The sequence below is a fragment of the Elaeis guineensis genome, chromosome 11 (assembly GCF_000442705.2).
Source record: "Elaeis guineensis isolate ETL-2024a chromosome 11, EG11, whole genome shotgun sequence".
Taxonomy (NCBI): domain Eukaryota; kingdom Viridiplantae; phylum Streptophyta; class Magnoliopsida; order Arecales; family Arecaceae; genus Elaeis; species Elaeis guineensis.
This window is the reverse complement of record NC_026003.2, coordinates 102,162,611-102,180,771: the sequence shown is the minus strand read 5'-3', so window position 1 is coordinate 102,180,771 and position 18,161 is coordinate 102,162,611. Positions and strand designations below refer to the sequence as shown.

The following is an 18,161-nucleotide window of genomic DNA, read 5'->3' as shown; positions in this document are numbered from 1 at the left end:
GGCAATCCCACCATGAAATCAATGCTCACATCTTCCCATGGGGCATTGGGAATGGAAAGTAGTGTGCATAAACCGATATTCTATGAATGAGGCTTAGCAATATGATAAGTTTGACAATGCTCCACATGTCTTAAAACATCTCGAATCATATTTGGCCAATAGAAATTTGCATTGATGAGAGAAAGAGTTTTATCTCGCTCGAAATGACCTCTAAGTCCACCATCGCGGGCTTCTTTGAGGATTGCCTCCCGTAAAGAACATTGAGAAATGCACAATCGACTGTTCTTCAAAAGATAACCATCTTGTAAGAAAAAATCTTTCCAAGCACCTTTAGAGCATTTACTCCAAACCTTGGAAAAATCGAGATCTTCCTCATAAAGCTCCTTTATGACTTCAAATCCCAGCACCTTCACTTGCATCGAAGAAAGCAATCCACATCTTTTGCTCAAAGCATCGGTGACTTGGTTTTGATCGCCGCTCTTGTGCTTGATCACGAATGTATAGGCTTGAAAAAATTCCACCAACTTGGCATGGCGATTATTGAGCTTGTGTTGGCCATTGATGTACTTCAAGGCCTCATGATCCGAATAGAGAACAAACTCCTTTAAAATGAGATAATGCCTCCAATTGGTCAAAGCTCGAACGATGGCGTAAAACTCCTTGTCATAGGTTGAATAATTTCTCTTCGACCCATTCAACTTCTCACTAAAGTAGGCGAGTGGTTGCCTTCTTGAGAAAGAGCAGCTCCAATTCCCATGTTCGAAGCATCACAACATACTTCAAATACATTCTCAAAGTTGGGTAACGCGAGAACCGGTGCTTCAGTCATCTTCTTCTTTATCAACTCGAAATTTTTTTGAGCTACCTCATTCCACTTAAATACTCCTCCCTTCAAGCATTCAGTAATGGGGGCAACGAGTGTAGATGATGAATCTCTAGTAGAAAGATGCTAGCCCATGGAAACTTCGAACCTCTTGAAGAGATCTTGGTGTAGGCCAATTCTCGATCGCCTCTATCTTGCTCGGATCCATGATTATTCATGAGAGAAAATATAACCCAAGAAATTGACACTGTTTGTGAGAAAGTGACATTTCTAGAGGTTTGCATATAAGTGTTGCTCTCAAAGCACTTTGAAGGCCTCTTGGAGATGTTCCAAGTGCTCTTCCATGCTAGTACTATACATCAAGATGTCGTCAAAATAGACGACCAAGAACTTACCAGTGAAAGTCTTCAAGACATGGTTCATAAGGTGCATAAAAGTACTCGGAGCATTAGAAAGACCGAATGGCATTATTAGCCACTCGTAGAGACCGTCTCTTGTCTTGAACACCATCTTCCACTCATCTCTAGGATGCATTCGAATTTGATGATATCCACTTCTGAGATCAATCTTTGAAAAGATTGAAGCACCATGAAGTTGATCGAGCAAATCATCAAGATGAGGTATTAGAAAATGGTTCTTGATGGTGATCTTGTTTACAGCTCAACTATCGATACACATTCGTCAAGACCCATCCTTCTTCGGCATGAGTAGAGCAGGAACTGTGCAAGGGCTTAAGCTTTCTCAAATCAAGCCCTTTTGCAAAAGCTCATCGACTTGTCGTTGAAGCTCCTCATGTTCCTTCGGACTCATTCGATAGGCCGCCTTATTTGGAATAGAAGCACCTAGCACCAAATTAATATGATGCTGAATTCCTCTCATAGGAGGAAGTCCGGAAGGAATCTCATCGGGCACCACATCTCGAAATTCCTAAAGCAAAGGCTTCAAAATAGGTAGAATATCTTCCTGTTCTTCATTCTCCTCCAAGACCACGAGCGCAAAGATATCGGGAGATCGATCTATGACTTGGAGAAATTAAGATTTTGAGAGATAAGAACTCCCTTCTCCAATGGAGGACTTAGGCTTGTCTTCCATTCTATAAGGCGCCAATGTGATCTTCACACCATCCTTAATAAAGGAATAGGTGTTCTTGAAGCCATCATAAATCACCTTCCGGTCATATAACCAAGATCGCCCAAGAAGTAAGTGACATGCATCCATCAGAACCATGTCGCACAAAATCTCATCCTTGTAGTGTAGTCCAATCAAAAATTGAACCAGACAATGCTTGTTGACATAGATGTCATTGCCTTTCTTAAGCCAAGAGAGCTTGTAGGGCTCTGAATGAGGCTCCACATTGAGCTGCAACTTCTCCACCATGGTAGTGGAAACAACATTATCACAACTCCCACTATCAATAATGATGGTGCACACCTTACCATGAGAAGTACATCGGGTGTGCAAAATGTTGTGATGGAGGCACTTATCACACTACAACAAAACAGGTTATTAGCTATGAAAAATTTTCGTCGCTAATAACAATTTTCATCGCTAATAATATTAGCGATGAAATTTTGGTCGCTAATATTTCATTGCCAATAATCCCGTCGTTGATAATATTTTACGATAAAAAAAAATTCATCGCTAATAAATGATGTCTACGATGATATTTTTTATTGTTAAAAAAAATTGAAGAAAAAATTTAATCTAAAAAAAAGTATTTACAATGAAAAATTTTCATCGCTATTATATGCTAAAGTTTTAGCGACAAAAATTTTCATCGTAAAAAATTACTTTTGCAACGAAAATAATTCATCACTATTAATTTAATAAAAAATTATTTAAAAAAAATAAATAATATTAGCAAAGAAAAAAATTATCATAAATAATATAATTTACGATGAATATTTTTTCATCACTGTTAATTATATATTTATTGATAAATTAAATTATGTTAGTAAAATATTTTTAGTGATGAATATTTCATCAAAAATAATTTCATCGCTAATAATTTAGTCATATTTTTTAAAAAAATTATAAATATATATTTTAAATTTATATGTATAATATTTTTTATAAATTAAAAAAATAAAATAAAAATTTATATAATAAATTGATAAATAAATTTTATTATTTTATTATATTAAATTAAAATTATAAGATATTTGAAGTAAAAAAATACATCAGTAAGTCGTCAAATATCGATATCTGAAGAATGAGCTGGGGATGAGGAGCGCTCAATGGAGTTCGGACCGACGATGGAGCTCGGATTGGCCTGCTGCTGCCTCATCAGCTGTCTCGTCTGTTCCATCTGTGCCATCCGCTTCATCATCTAGATCTGAAAGAACTGATAGTCATGGATGCATGCAGCCAACTCCTGAGCTCACTGTCGATCCTCAACAGCCTGCCTCTGCACCTCCATCAGCCGAGCCTCGCATGCAGAATAGATGTCCGTCCTAGATGTGCATGAAGATGGAGCAATGATCCCATACCCCAGATCCCTAACATAACAGGATCTCGTACCGAGCACCCAATCACAGATCTCATCATCTGTGGATGCGGTCGAGCCCTCAGGGGTAGGCTGGGATCTAATCTTTGTCATACGATCCTGAAAATTAAAATTATAGTTATTTTAATTTTATAATAAAAATTAAATTATGAATAAAAATAATTGAAAAAACTTACAAAGAGCTCCTGGCTCCCCGTCGTTCACTCCCCCGACCGTTGCTAGTGGGTCCGCTGGTAGATATCGATCCTACCAAAAAGCTCGTCACTCTCAGCATCTCTCTATAATTTAAGAATTAATTAAAAAAAATAAATAATTAGAAATTATATGCTAATTAAAAATTAAAAATTACCTACCATGTGCTCCATGTGACGAGCAAACGATCTCAAACCCCCCACAATATGGCATGGTCTGTCTCATCCGGTTCGTCGCATTCTGGGTACATCATCTCTGTAAAATTATTAGTAAAATTAGTAGATAAAAAATTTAATTTAAAAATAAATGATTAAGTTATTAAACTATAAAAATAAAAATTTAGATATGTAACCTGATATGTCAGATCTCGTACTGCCGGATATAGTAGTCCAATCATCTATGGTGATGCTGTCATAGGGCTGCTGCCGCACTGCCTCCTCCCCATGATCCTACACCACCCGATACCAATGCTGATGCATGTGATGGCGATAGTCCTTGAAACCAACGATAACTGAATGTCGATGGTTCGCCTCACACGATCCTTCTCAAAATTAGTGATATCAAATACATCTTGCCAATAATAAATATTAAAAAAATACTATACAAATTAAATATTCATAATATAATTTATTTTACCTGTAAGTAGGTATAGAAAACCTCTCTCTGAGCTGATAAAATTGACATTAATCAAAGAGCCTCACGGGGCATAACTGCAGCATATGATGCCCAGCTCAGTCTGCCATGGGTCACACCATTTCCTAATGGGTCTGTGTAGCCGGTCAGTATCTCGATCTGGAGATGCTATCCCGGGTGCTCGCATCTCCAACGCTCCAAAGCAAGGTTCTTCAATGAACCTCACCCTCGCCTCACCATCGATGAGGACTCATCTGAAATAATAATAAATAAATCATTAGTATGATCCAAATAAAAAAATCAAATTTCATTATATATAAAGTATAATAGTTAATACTACTGAAATCCGCCTCACTGGGACCCACCTCATTGGGACCTGCTGGTGCAGGATCCTCTGACAGTGAAGCCAGTGCGACAACGGAGATCGGTGAAGGTGCCTCAACCTCTGAGGCATCTGCAGGGAGCTGTGAACGCGAACATCGTCGTCTATCTCCTGGTGCCATATCTGTAAGAATTGAGATATAAATAAATATAATATTAAATAATAATAATAATAATCAAATAATATTTTAATGAATACAATTATATCACATACCATTATTGAAAGATAAAATTAAACGAAGAATATAGATCTACTCATCAATATTCATTTCTTCCTTGATGTGTAGATCCTCGTCCGAATCACAATAATCGATATATATGTCATCTTCTATCTCATCGTCATTTATGAACTGATCGTCACCCTCCGACTCATCAAAATTAAATACAAAATCAGCTTCAACTTCATTGGACGGAAGATCAGCCCTATTCAAAGGTGCGTTATAAGTTCTTCATCAACCAAAAGCTCGGCTAATATTTTTCTTCTTGCTGAAAAGCTTCTTCTTCATGTAAATCCGAATTTTCATCTATCTCTAATCAAGTTGGTATGTCATATACACCTCTAGATATTATTTTTTGTATAATATGCCAATTATCTCGATACTTTAGATCCTTCAAATATATTATTTATTTCGCTTGAGTTGCTAATATATACGGCTCATTTTGGTACCATGTTCATGCAAGATTTACACTGATAAATTATGAATCAATATGAATATCGATCTTTTTATTACTAATATCTCATCATTCACATTGAAACAAAAATACAGAATTACTGGACCCATACTTCAGTTCTATGATATCTACCATCCACCATAATAATCAATCTCTTTTTCTCCTTCATATCCTGTTGTAGCAATTCCACTATTTTGAGTCCATCGTTGCATCTCAAGCTCTCTTGTGTGAAATCTCATTCCTCCAATGATACAGGATGTGTAGTGATTAACCCTTCGATCGGGACCATATGCTAAATCTTGTAACTCATCGGTCGCACCCACTTCTTTATTGAAATACTTATATTTCATCTACATCATAAGATAAAAATTATGTTGGTTTAAATAATATTATTTATAAGTAAATAAATAATGTATCACTAATGTAACTTACAAGATCATCAAACTATTTTGTAAATTTTCTCCTACGTCGATCATCGACATCCGTATTATTCTCTCTACACAGTATACTCTTGTGCTCACTGCAAGAAGTTATGATTTTTAATTTTACATCGATATAAAAAAATTTTAGAAATTAAATAGTATGGTAAGATAATACTTACTCAATAAAATTTTTAATTTCTTCACAATTATTTAGAACGTAAAAGTGTACTTTGGATAGCTCGTTCACGTCCATAAATTCATATCTTCTTGCACCAGTAGGTCGAACCATTTGTTTAAATATAGACAACATCGGTTCATTGTTACTCCATTCATGATTTGCATTACGATCTGGATGATTGAATCTTATTTTGATATTATCAAGATACATCGAGCAGAATGTAACACACTCAGTAGCTACATATGTTTCTGCTATAGACACTTCAGGCCTTGCTTTATTGTGCACATATTTTTTTAAGGTACACAAGAATCTATAAATAAAAATAAATTTAAATTTTAGAAATATATTTACATCTTATAATTGATATGATAAAGTACGTATAATTTTTTTATCTTTCAATAGGATACATCCATCGATAATATACCGGTCCGGCCAAAATAGCTTCCTTTAGAAGATGAACAGTCAGATGCACTATAACATCAAAAAATGATGGTGAAAATTTTTTTTCTAACTTACAAAGAATGAGTACAATATCTTTCTCTGATCTCTCAAGTAAGTTAATCTTCAATTTTTGACAACACAGTTCTCAAAAAAATACTCCCAGCTCAATCATTACAGTTTGACCATCACCACCCAAATAATCACGCATGACCACAGAAAGCAAACATTGCATCATCACATAGGAGTCATGACTTTCATGTCAAAGATATTGCCATCATTGTTCTCAACACACCGCGATACGTTTGAAGCGTATACATCATGAAACTTTACGATTTTGAACAATCCACAGAAATTTTTTTTTCTCTCCAAACAGTAAATAACATGCGGGTGGTATAAAAAATCTCTCACCTCGATGAACTAAATGCAACTCTGATCGAATTCTCATTTCCTGCAAATCAAGGTGAGCTTTTGTACCATCTTTTATTTTTTTTGAAATATTCAATATAGTATCGATGATATTATCATAAATATTCTTTTCAATGTGCATTACATCCAGATTATGATGAAGTAGTAGCTGCTTCCAAAATGGTAGTTCGAAAAAGATACTTCGCTTCATCCAATTCAGCTCAGCTTCAATATGCTTTCGCTTGCAAGTACCCGATATTTTTTCAAATTGGACGTTTCCAATGATTTCAAGTTGTTCTAAAATTTTTGCTCCACTTAACACCTTAGGTGGTAGACACCAATCGGACTTACCATCAAAATATTGATTATAACAAGTCCTCCAGCAATGATTAGCAAGAAGAAACTATCGATGACCCATGAAACATATTTTTCGTTCGTGCTTTAAATGTAAAGAGGATGCATCCCTATTGCATATTGGACATGCAAGATATCCTTTGGTGCTCCATCCAGATAAATTTTCATATGTCAGAAAATTATTTATGGTCCACAGAATCGAAGCATGCAACTCAAAATTACTTCGACTCATAGAATCATATGTCTGTACCCCATTTTCTCATAACTTCTTTAGATCATCAATTAAAGGTGGTAGATATACATCAATTTCATTATCTGGTACTTTCGGATCCAGAATCAACAATGACATAGAAATAAATGGTTCTTTCATGCACTTCTAAGGTGACACATTATAGCATCACAGGCTACATGCTGTAAGAGGTACTCAAATTGCCAAAGGGATTAAATCCATCTGTTGCTAGACTAAGCTAGATATTGCACAGATCACTCGCAAAGTGTGGATGCTTTGCATTGAAGTCTTTCTACACTAAAAAGTCAATTGGGTGGCTAAGTATGTTCTCCTCCGAAACCCACTGCTCATAATTCCATCTCATTTCTTCAGCTATCTTTGTGGACATATATAACCTTTGGAGTCTTGGAATCAATGAAATATATCTCAAAATCTTTTGAGGTATCTTCTTTGCTTTTCTATTATCGATTTTGTATCTAGGCTCACCGTATTTCGGACATTCAGTTGCTTATTCGTTATCCTTATAAAATAATATATAGTCATTTTTGCAGGCATGTATAGGAGTATAGTCAAGTCCTATTTCCTACATGTATAATTTTGCTTCAGAATATGATTTTGGAAGTCTCTATCCATCGGGCAGAGCTGCTTTAATCAATGTTAAAATTTAGTCAAATGACTTCTGACTCCAACAGTTCACGATTTTAATATGAAGCAATTTTATCAAAAATTCTAACTTGAAAAACTTTATACAATTTGGATAGAGTGGCTCTCGTGAATCCCTTACAAGCTTTGCAAACTATTTAGAAGTCCCTTCTACCTCAAGCCAGATATTATGCTCATGATCAGAATTGCTTTCAGATGCAGCAGTATTCATGCATATATTTGAATAAGCACCTTGATGTAAATCATCTAACAATTCTCCAATACCACTATGTTCGACAGGTCCAGCACCATCAGTACTATCATCTTTAGTATCGTCATCATCGCACACCACTTCATTCGGATCACCCTCTCCATTCCATATCCAATAAGTATACTTCTTATCCATACCATATTGTAGCATATGCTCCTCAACAAGTGTTATGTGATGATATATCAAATTGACACATCTCTTGCATGGACACTTTATCCGACTAGCACTGTCAGCCTTATGCCGTGCAAAGTCAATGAAATCTCGAACTCCTTTTCGATATTCAGGCAAAAAAATACCTCTAGTATTTATCCAACTTTTATTGATATTCATCTAACAACAAACACAAAATCATTAACAACCAAAATAAAGTTTAGTGGTATTCTGGATCCTGATCTGAATTTCGGACTGAATCGTGTTCCGAATTCCAGCTAAAATCCCGATCCGGATTACTTGATACAAAATGCATGATCCTATCCTTTTCAAATCATTACTAACAAATGTGGTCCTATCCCTTTTAAAAAAGTAATAATCTTATTATTATTATTATTAGTGAATATTTCATCTCATTTTCATGGAAGTTTCGACAGCATCTCCCTATGGTTCTCCGAGTATACGATGTGGATATGGTGCCTACGCACCCTATCCACCATATATTTGGAATAACTACTGAATACCACATAATGAACAAAATATCAACTATTAACAATAATAATATTATTACTTTTTTAAAAAGTTAGAATACGAAACATCCAAGTTTCGATCTCGATGAAGATCGAAACTTGAACGAAAATCTACGGCTCAATGTAATTTAAGTACCATCTTTGAATGTGCATTCGAAGATGAATTTTTAATTTATCAAAAAAAATAACTTCGTATTGAAATTTTTTCATTAAAAATTTTAATAAATTTTTTTCTAAAATAAAAAAAAAATTATTTATAATTTCAGCAGCATACAATACAGCACATAAAATAATTTAATTATAACAAGTAACAGCAATGTGCATTGTGTTAGTAAAAAAATAATTAGTCAAATAATTAAATAAATTCAACAGTAATATTAAAAAATAATATGCAACAATTATAATAATTTCAGCATCATATTTCATCCTCATGAAGACCTGATCTGACCCGCCCCATCCTAACCCCACCTACCCTAGCCTGGCCCGGTGCGAAACGGACCAGACCCGACCCAGCCCGACCCGACCCACCCCAGCCCGACCCGACTCGGCCTGACCCACCCCATCCCGACCCGAACCGAAACCAACCCAGCTCAAACCCTACCATCCCTGATCCACCCCATCCCGGCCCGACCCACCCCAGCCCGACCGAACCCGACCCGGCTCCACCCGACCAGCTCTAGCCTGACCTGACCCTGACCTGACCCACCTCATCCCGGCTACGCCATCCTCGACCCCAGCCAGACCCGACTCGGCTCCACCCGACCCGCGCCAGCCCGACCCGACCCAGCCCAACCCACCCCATCCCAGCCCAAACCGAAACCGACCTGGCCCAGACCCTACCATCCCCGACCCGCCCCAGCCCGATCGGACCAACCCGGCTCCACCTGACCAACCCCAGCCCGATCCGACCTGACCCTGCCCCGACTCCACCATCCCCGGCCCCAGCCCGACCCGACTCGGCTCCACCCAACCTGCTTCAACCCGACTGGACCCGGCCCGATCGGCCCTATCCAGGCCCAACCCACCCCAACCCAGGCCTGACCCATCCGAACCCATGCATGCTCAACCCTCAGGCCCCGTAGCCTATAGGCCACGCATGCCCGGCCCACCGTCCCCAGCACAGCCGTGCCCCGGCTAGCCGTTGCTGCTCCAGCTATGGCTCGCCGACCCCTCCTTGAACCACCATCACTGGCCAGGCCCGTAGGCCCCGGCACAGTCGCGACTCGACCCCATCCCGAGTCACCATCACCGGCTCCGGCTCTAGCTCGACGACCTCAGCCCCGGCCCCAGCCCCTCGGCCCACTGGCCCCGGCATAAAGGCCCGCGTGGCCACGGCCCGCAGGCCGCACATGGCCGCGGCCCGTCGTCTCGCCCTAGGCACGTCATCCCCGGCACACCGGCCCCGTGCCGTTCCTCGTCCCCATCCCCGGCCCGATCCCACCCCAAAAAAAAAAAGAGTCGACGTCGCCCCGACCCCGACCCATCGCCGGCCCCACGTCACCATCCCCAGCCTGCCATTACCGTCATGGCCCATAGGCCCCATGTGGCCATGGCCCGCCATCCCGGCCCAGGCGCACCGTCCCTGGCATGCCGGCCCCGACACGCCGCCCCAGCACGTTCCTCGTCCCAGTCCCCAACCGAAATCCACCCAAAAAAAAATAGAGATGAAGTCGACTCACCTCGATGGCGGTGGCGGTGGAGGAAATCGAAGGCACGCGAGACATCGGGGGGAGGAAGCTCATGGGAGGGGGAGGAAACCGGACTGCCAAGAGGGAATGAGAAAGAAAAATGGATTTTCGATGGGATTTGATGGGATGTAGGGTATTAGCGATGCAAATTTTTATCACTAATAATAAATTTTCATCGTAAATAATTTGAACAAAAAATATTTGTGACGAAAACTTAATTTTCATCACTAATAATTTCTGCCAAAAAAAAATTTCTGTTAGAAAAATTCAGCCCCGAGAAAATATTATTGATGATGAAAACTTTTTATTTCATCGCTAATTACATAATTAGCGATGAAAATTTTTTCCATCACTAATAATTAATAAAAAATAATTTTTTATTTTAAAAAAAAATCTTCTGATCAAGTCTTGTTTCTCGTATTATTTTCTTCCATTCATTTTTCATTCATCTCTTAGCCACAATAATGTAATAATATATGTATATATGTCTGTGTGTATATATATATAGCTAATGTAGTAAATATATCATTTTTTAAAATATTTTAGTAATGATTTGGATGAACTATGGTAAGAACAAAAACTTACAACAATTCTGCCGCTTCTCATCGATAGTCATCTCGATGAAGCATGGGTGATGCAGTGCAAGCATCCACTCCTCAAAGGCCTATACCACCACCTATTATAGAGGATCCATAACGATTCAATGACCTGATTTGATAAGTCCAAGCATTGACCAACACCGTCCAGCATTTACAGCAAACCATAGAGCAATGACAACTCCCGCAACATGCTCCTCAAACTGTGCCCTCTCCATGTAGCCAGCAAAACTACTTCCAGAGAATCTTCCTCGAGGTGCGCATCATTCTTTCCTGATCAATCGATAATCACCATCCCATCAGGATCCAGGCATAAAGAATAATGCCAACATTCTCCAATCTCTTCCAATGGAGATTCGATCTTGGGCTACTCTCTGTGCCTCACAAAATCTCATCGGGTGGAGGACCTCGAGCAAAAGGTCTGAAAGATCGAACGTCATCTGGGCTAGATTTAAATGGGCAGCCAAAGGAATGATGACATCCTCAGCTTCAATTTTCAACCATCTTTCCCTTGATCCATCCTTCAAGAATTAATTTTGGATTGATTCAAGATGCCACAGATAGAGCCTTATAAAGATTGAGGATCAGAGATATCTTAATATTTTACATACTTTTCTTGTGCATATATTATTTTTTAAAAACTATCTAATATTTATTTTTATAAATATAAAAAAATTATAATAATATGTCTAAACATCCTTCAATAAAAAAATTTTCATAGCTAATAATCTGTAATTTATAAATTTTTAAAATTTTTTATTTTTTTTAAATATTAGCGATAGAAATTTTTCATCGTAAATAGTGATTATTTATGATGGAAATATACTTTTCATCATAAATACATGTTATTTACAATGAAAAAAGATTTCTCATCGCAAATAATTTGTAATTCCTAAATTTTTTTATTTTTTCTCATTTATTAGCGAGGAAAACTTTTTATCATAAATAATAGAGTATTTATGATGAAAATTGAGTTTTTATCATCAATATTCGATTATTGATGATGTTAAATTTTCAGAGTAAATAATTTATAATTTTTAAAATTTTTTATTTTTTTATGTATTAGCGATGAAAATATTACATCGTAAATACTGGAGTATTTATGATAGATAATTAATTTTCATCATAAATAGACAAGTATTTGTGAAGTAACAATTTCATCACAAATAATCTGTAATTTTTAAATTTTTAAAATTTTTTATTTTTTACATATATTAGCGATGAAAAATTTTTATTATAAAGAGAAAGTATTTACGATGAAAATTTTATTTTCATCATGAATAATCTATCATTTATGATGTAATATTTTCATCACCAATAATCTATAATTTTAAAGTTTTTAAAATTTTTTATTTTCTTTCAAATATTAGCGATAAAAAGTTTTCATCATAAATACTTAAGTTTTTATGATAGAAAATAAATTTTCATCAGAAATACGCCTGTCTTTGTGATGTAATATGTTCGTCACAAATAATCTATAATTTTTAAATTTTTAAAATTTTTTATTTTTTCACATATTAGTGATGAAAATTTTTTATTGTAAATAATATTAAATTATGATGAAAATTTGAGTTTCATCATCAATACTCCATTATTTACAATGTAATATTTTTATCATAAATAATCTTTAATTATTAAATTTTTAAAAAATTTTTATGTTTTTTAAATATTAGTGATAAAAGTTTTTTATCGTAAATAATATATATTTATGATGAAAATTTAATTTTTGTTGCAAATACTTCTATTATTTATGATGAAACTATTTTCATCTCTAATATTTGAAAATTTAAAATTAAAATAAATATTTTATTATTTATGATGATTAATTTTATCGTAAATAATATGTATTTATGATAAAATTTTATTTTTATCGCAAATATGAAGATATTTACGATGAAAAATTAGTTTCATCATAAATAAAAAATTATTAGCAATGAATTTTTGGTTTCGTTGTAAATATCTTTATTTGCGATGAAATACATTTCCATCACAAATAAATTCATCGTAAAAAATGGCATTTCTTGTAGTATCATCTTCAACATGTGCAGACTTCAAGATGCGTTGAACGATGAGAGCCTTCCCTTGATCACCGTAGGTGACCTCTTCTTGCTCGACTTCTTTCTCCTCATCAACGAAGGAATCGAACACCGGATCGTCTTCCCTTTCTTCTACTAAGAAAATGATCTTTCTATTTGGGCATTCGGAAGCGATGTGACCAAATCCTCGACACTTAAAGCACTATTTCGAGGTAGTGCTCGAAGTGTTGTGAGGGTTGCCACCTTGTGCTTGAGCTGACTTCGAAGAAGTAGTCTTCCCTACTGACAAAGGCTGGGATTCGAGGTACTCCCCTGGTTGGAGATCTCCTCTCTGCCCAAGGTATTGTGAGCACCTTTCTCCTTAGATTATTTCCTCACACGAACTGCCAACTTGCAAACATCCTTAAAAGTCCAATAAGGTTGCAATTGGACAACATTGCAGATTTTCGATCAAAGACCGCTGAGATATCGAGCAATCATTTGTTCTTCGGGCTCCACGATATCACATTTCATCATCAGATGCTTGAATTCAGCGGTGTACTCTTTCACAGACAACTCCTCTTGTTTGAAATTGTAAAGCTGATAGAAAGAGTCTTGCTTGTAACTAGCAGAGAGAAATTTCTTCTTACGCTCCTTTTTCATCTTTTCCCACGTCACAGTCCGCAGCTTTCTTTCATGATCCCTTCGCCTCTTTAAGTTTTCCCACCAAACCGAAGCGTATTTCTTCAACTTGATGGCAACTATCTTCACCTTCTTGTCTTCTGGGATGTTCTTATAGTCAAAACCTCGCTCAACGGTGGCTAACCAGTCGATGAAATCTTCTGAATGCAATTGGCCTTTAAAGTCAGGGATGTCGACTTTGACACCATAGTCTTCATGATGATTTCTCTGGCCACGATGAGAAGAAGCCCTCCCAATAGATGAATCAGAATCATCATCATGGAAAGGGTCAATCTCCTCTTCCTCATTGCCAACCTAGCTCCGAACCATGACGTGTCCCGTCATGGTTTATAGCTTGGAGATGCTCAAACTGCTGTTGAAGTTGTTGCACTTGCCTCCTCAACTCATCCATCTCGACATCACGAAGATCACGCTCAATGGCAGCCACATTGACATTCGCTCCTCGACAACGACGTCCAACCATGGAAAGAACCGGAGCTCTGAAACCAATCTGATATCGAAAGAAATTAGGAGAGGGAGCCAAGCACCCAAGAGCAACAAGAACTCAACTAAGTACACCTTAGGAATCCACCCAAGAGAGACTAAGTCAAAAGATAGAACTCAATCTTGAGTTGCAATAATATTGTATTTCAATAACTCAGACATGCTTATATCTATCACCAAGACACCTATTTATACTAGTTGGAGATAATCACTTTCATCTTCCCTAGATTACACATTTAATTCAAATACACGACCCTATCCATTGGAAATCCAAATTCCTTCTTAAAGCCCAAATCTGTCTTCTCAATTTTTGCTGCATAGCCTAGAGTAAATTGATCATAACTTCTTCTAAGAAATGCCAATTCATACACTATTTGTTACGTTGGAAACTAGACTTCCAGAGCTTTCTAGAGATATATAATTTGACCATATTTAATGATCAGATGACTTTGCAATTCCATAAACAAGTGACCTCTTGAACTCTATATTTTTTGGATAACCATTGCAACTCTTATTTATTATTATCATAGTATCCGCATCATCTTATTTATTATTATCATAATGTCCCCATCATATTAACCCTTCCCGTCCTCATGAAGGGAAGAGAGACTTCTACAATCGAAACTTCATGTTGTGGAATTCCACCGGATGGACTTGGACTAAATCGGATCATGAGATGTAATGGAATAGAAAGTGGTGTGCACTTGTCCTGGTTGGAAAGCATAGACGATATAAGATCTTATGAATTCCACAATCAACCTATGGACTGGCTAATTAGCAGGAAGTCATTAGCGGAAATTATTAGTAAGATATTAAATCTGGAACAAAAATCATATGGGGTGAGCATTAAAAAGAATTATGAGGTGCGCTTCATAACTTGTCATGTTTCTCTTAACAGCAATCCTAAAAGATAAATCTAAAAGTCAAGACTTTTCTGCTAATAAAATTATTAATTCAGTGATTTTTTAAAAAAGTATGGCATTCTCTCTCTTCCTCCTTTTCAACACTTTTTTTTTTATTAATACATATTATATGGCCATACGATACATGCTAAAAATATTAATCATCAAGCAAATCAGTATATATCTCTAATTGATATATATGGAGTTCACCAATACGTAACATATAGTCAAGTAATACATATTTAGTAAATTAGTTATTTAGCAATCCAATATATATCTCTAAATAAATTAATACGTAGTTTTTAGAACATTATATTCATCAGTATATACTATATAGTCTGCTAATACAATACATAATATACAGTATATCAAAAAAATTTATAATATATATTAGAAAATCAATAAGTGTGTATCACTACACTATGTAGTATATACTGGTAAACATAATGTTCTGTAAATAGTATACTAATTTGTTTGGAAGTATGTATTAGGTTTAAATGACTCATTTGCGAAGTATGTATCATTTGGCCATGCATCATGTATTAATAAACTTCATTTTCTAAAAATTATATATTAATTTATTCAAAAATGTGTATTAGATTGCTACTATATATATCAAATAAACATACAATAGATGAGTGTGTATCGCCATACTATGTATTGTATACTGGTGAATATAATATTTTAAAAATTATGTATAATTTGCTTAAAAGAATGTATTAAATTACTAGATGACTAATTTTCTATGTATGTATCATCTAGCCAGGTACTGTATATTAATAAATTTTATATTTTAAAAATTATATATCATTTTATTTAGATATGTATATTGACTACTTGATGATTAATTTGCATGGTATATATATCATATGGCCATTTAATATGTGTCGATAAAAAGTATATCATATAAAGGAGGAAGAAAGATAGCATCATATTTTTTTTGTTTTTAATTATGAGACTAATGACTCCGTTAGTAGGAAAAATTTTTGAGTTTTAGATTTTTTTCTTTCAGATTAATATTAGGAGAAACATGGCAAATGATGGCACCTGTCCCATAATTTTTCCTCTAATGCCCACCCTATATGATTTTTCAGGAACTTCTAGGTTTGAAACTGTGTTGTTTAATTCTTTCGCTCCGGAGGGAAGTCTAGGTTTGGGTGGTAGAATTCTTTGTCACCGTTTGCAGCCATCCTACATGGACCAGGACTAAATTGGATCATGAAACGTAACGGAACAGAAAGAGGTGCGCACTTGTCCTGGTTGGAAAGATTAGACAATATAAGATCTTATGAATTCCAAAGTCCACCGGCAGACTAGGCTAATTAGCAGGAAGTCATTAGTGGAAAGTAATAGTAAGATATAAAATTTGTTGTCGTGATGCATACTTTCTGCAAGAAAAAAAAGCTTCAATTGCTCATTTTCATATGGGCCCATATAGCTGCTTAGATTCTTTAAAACCCTTTTGCTAGGTTGGTGACTCCACACTTAACCAGCTCAGTGCATCACAACAGTTTTGTGAGAAGACACCAATCCTCTGGTGCCATGTAGGAGGAACTCATATGAATGAAACTGTGGCCTAAACCTTTAGTCGTGTATCCTCGGACCTTCCTTTCCCTGAGTATGTCCTTATCTCCCATCAGTTGTCCTTTAAAAGATTCTATTTTTTCTGAAAGAAGAAAAAAAAAAAAAAGGAAAGACTCACTATTATAATTATCGTAATTTTAATCTTTGTAAGATGCAGAGTCCAAAAATTGGATCCAGAATTTTTTATTACTACAAATAGAGAAAGTTGTGACTGCCGAGACAGGCTCTGGTTCACTCCTTTAAGAGATATAGATCAAGCAAATCTAAAAACATAATTATTAGTTAACTCAGATAATAAAATATCTTTAGTTGGATTAGTCTAAAAGGAAAACAACCACACCTTATCTTATGTGAATCAAAGGTACCCAACATTGGTTGGCGGGGCAACACATGGACCTATTCTTATTTTTGAGGTGTAGTAATCCCCTCCCTAGTTTTATATATCTTAAATTGGAATTTCTCAGCATAGAATTGAATTTCATCTTTGTTTTTTTTTTTTTTTGATGGAAACATAGCAATGAATTTCATTCCAAGGATTATATTAGTACAGAGAAATTTATAATGTGCCAAAGATAAGGAGAAATTTGTAGAAATTTTACATATTTGCCATATTTCAATTATTTTATGAAGTAAAACTGTAGATTTACAACAAATTATAATGATGATTTTAAATTTCTCAAGTTCATTTTTCCTTTCACTAAATTGCTTTCATGCCGGGTAAGCAACACATAAAAAAAACCTCACCTAAACCAATGTATTTCTTAGGTCTACAGATTGTCACGTATCTCTTAAGTTCAACTAAAAAGGGTGGCCCTCTTTGACACCGAAGTACCCAGGAAATAGGCCCAAGAAGAGGCACATAAGAGACGTCCAAGTTATAAGCCCATTCATGAAGTCTATTCCACTAATTTAAATATTTGAATGCTTATTTTTGAAGTCCTGTCCAATTGGTAGATGGGCCTATAGTTAAGTCTCTCTTAGAAACTTGGGATCATTGAGAGTTGTTATGATGAATATCTTGAGAGTTGTCAGCCGTTGATGTCTCATGGGAGATGAATCTATACTATAAAATTAAGCCATGCAATGAATGAGTTAGCCTATTTTTGAATTCAAACCAATTACCTCTCAAGAAGTTCTGATTCTATCTCCTCCCCCTCCTCGTAAATTCTAAAGCTGCCTAATTGACATCCCAAAGTGTGCTTGTGCTACTCTCTCATCTCCTCTCCAGTGTGACTCTTATAATTCTCAATAACGGAAGAAGAAAGCAAAAATCATCCAACAAAGCTGTTAAGTTATGGGCGAGAGTTTGTGACATTTTAGCTACTTCACTATGGGTGCATTAACATTTGCTTAATGGGTTTG

The 18,161-nt window shown here is 36.1% G+C and overlaps 1 pseudogene; it reads right to left on the bottom strand.

Annotated features, from left to right (window-relative positions):
* Nucleotides 1–1,120: 1,120 nt before the first annotated feature.
* LOC140852406 (uncharacterized) lies at nt 1,121–13,791 on the bottom strand (annotated as a pseudogene).
* Between the last annotated feature and the right edge of the window lie 4,370 nt (nt 13,792–18,161).